Here is a 2,264-nt window from a genome sequence, read left to right as displayed (position 1 = left end):
CCTTCAAAAATAAAAAAAAAAAAAAAAAAAAAAAAAATATATATATATATATATATATGAGAAAGGGGGGAAATAATAGTGTAAGTTATCTGGGGGCTGGGATAGGAGAATTCCAGAGCACAAGAAGAGGGATTAATCAGAAAGAAGGATGCTTCTTTCATCAATGAAAGGAAGTATTCATGTGAATGCACGTGATCCTACAGTATTAGTGATATTATACTGAAATCATTTCAACTGATTTTATTTCCTATGAATCTAGATGTAACATCACCAAGGAGTGAGATACCATGTTTTGGGAGAGTAGAGAAAGGTCGAAATGCCCAAAGTGGCGAGTAGGAGAGAAAGCTATTCAGGGATGAATTAAAGGAAGGCTGCTATATAGTAAGGATGGGACAACCGGTATTTGAGATCAGTTACTCATTTATTTACAGTGATGCCAATTCATGAGGCTGCGGGATTTTCTCTAAAATTACTAGCAGCTATGTATATGTGGAAAAGAGGCTCAATTGGCTCCATTAGAGAGTGGGGTTTTACTAGGAGAAAGGTAGAAGGACAACAGGACAACAGAGTCATATAATCTAAACTGAATAAGAAAAGAGAGGAGGAAACATATACAGAAAGTTCAAGGATCACTGGCCTGGAGGGCTTGATAAAATCAAAGAACAATATTTAACTGAGGGACATGATAAAAAGAAATTTACAATAAGTGTGGAATGATGAAATTTCTCACTTCAAAAGACATCATAAAAACAGTTACTATGCAATTGTTTGTTATTCAGTTGACCCTTGAACAACATGGGTTTGAACTGCGCTGGTCCACTTATAGGAGGACTTTTTCACCAGTAAATACTGTTGAATCCATGGATGCAGAATAGTGAATATGGAGGAACTGTGTATAAGGAGGGCCAACTGTAAATTATATGCAAATTTTCTACTGTATGAGGGTCACTGCCCCTAACCCCTATGTTGTTCAGAGGTCAACTGTGTATTACCACTAGGATAGAATCCAAATAAAGAAAAAATACCATCAAATTCTAATAAAAATCTAATGTCCTTATTTTAGAATCAAAATGTACTTTTTAAAAATCTATCCTTTTCTAAGGAGTTTAATCAAATCGAGAGTAGCGTCTCTAAGTCAAAGGAAACATGAAAATATTACAAAGAGCAGAACTAAGTAAATTCAGAAAATAGAATAGCAATAAATTTCATATTTTTCCAACTATACTAGTCTCTAGTTGAGACATAGACATTTAATGGACATCCATCAAATTAATTTTAAAAACAGATGAATGACATTTTTAAAAAGTTATTTATAAACAGGAAGAAAGAGACACAGAGAAATAAAAGTAACTTAGGGACCAAGGCAGATCTGAGTATCCTCTCAGGGGCTAGTTTTAAACTGACCTAGTATAAACTATGATCCTTGGGGCTACCCTTCAGCATTCCTTCAATGAACTTTGTCAGTTAATCTCTCCAGCTTGTCTTAAACTGATATTTGGTGATTTGTTAGTTCTTTAATTTTAGATTGAAAAGAAATCTTCTCTAAGTGTTTATTGGAGTAGGACAATTGTATCACCCTCTCCTCCCTGAAATAACCAAAGAAAAGATTTTCTCTCAGTCACTACTCAACCCTCACAAGGATGTTCTATAATGCGTTTTGACACTAGAATGTGAGAATCTGTTTATTTTTATCTCTTCTAATTTTTACTCTGTGTAAGTCTATAAGAATATATATTACATATATAGTGATAATTCTTTATATTGAATCTGTTATTCATTCATTTTTTTTAAAAAAACCTAGATGCTTCTGTATCCTCAGAGATAACTTTACAACTTACATTCAGAGTTGGCATCATTCTGTATACATAGCAGGCCAGTATCAAAGAATATCTGAGGGCTTGGAAATGAAAAAGGAAAGTCTAACACATCACATTTAATCTTTTCTGTTCAAAACTGTAGGCTACATGAAAACAAAGATCAAAATATGAACTATAGATCCAAATATGAAACATCTTGAATGTAGGCTGCTGCATTATGTATTTTAATGCAGAATTTAAAAAAAAGATTTCTTTTCATTCTAGATTAAATACTAAAAGCATTAACATTGTGTAAAGAAAACAGCTTAAAAACCTGGCACTAATGCAAATTTAAAAAGATTACAAAACTGGCTAGTAGGCTACATCATTTCCCTTAAGTATTGTTATTTGTTATTTCACTTATATAATATTTCATTTTGAGAAAGCAATTGATTACTATCACTCTTT

General features: G+C 32.6%; 1 protein-coding gene across 4 annotated transcripts in view; it reads right to left on the bottom strand.

Moving 5' to 3' along the window:
- The window catches only part of IKZF2 (IKAROS family zinc finger 2), a 179,353-nt gene that overhangs the window by 11,872 nt on the left and 165,217 nt on the right, over nucleotides 1-2,264 (bottom strand). The gene's annotated exons all lie outside the window — the stretch shown is intronic.

The sequence above is a fragment of the Lipotes vexillifer genome, unplaced genomic scaffold (assembly GCF_000442215.2).
Source record: "Lipotes vexillifer unplaced genomic scaffold, Lipotes_vexillifer_v1.1 scaffold1514, whole genome shotgun sequence".
NCBI lineage: Eukaryota > Metazoa > Chordata > Mammalia > Artiodactyla > Lipotidae > Lipotes > Lipotes vexillifer.
Note: the sequence above shows the minus strand (reverse complement) of the source record. Positions and strands in the feature narration are given on the sequence as shown.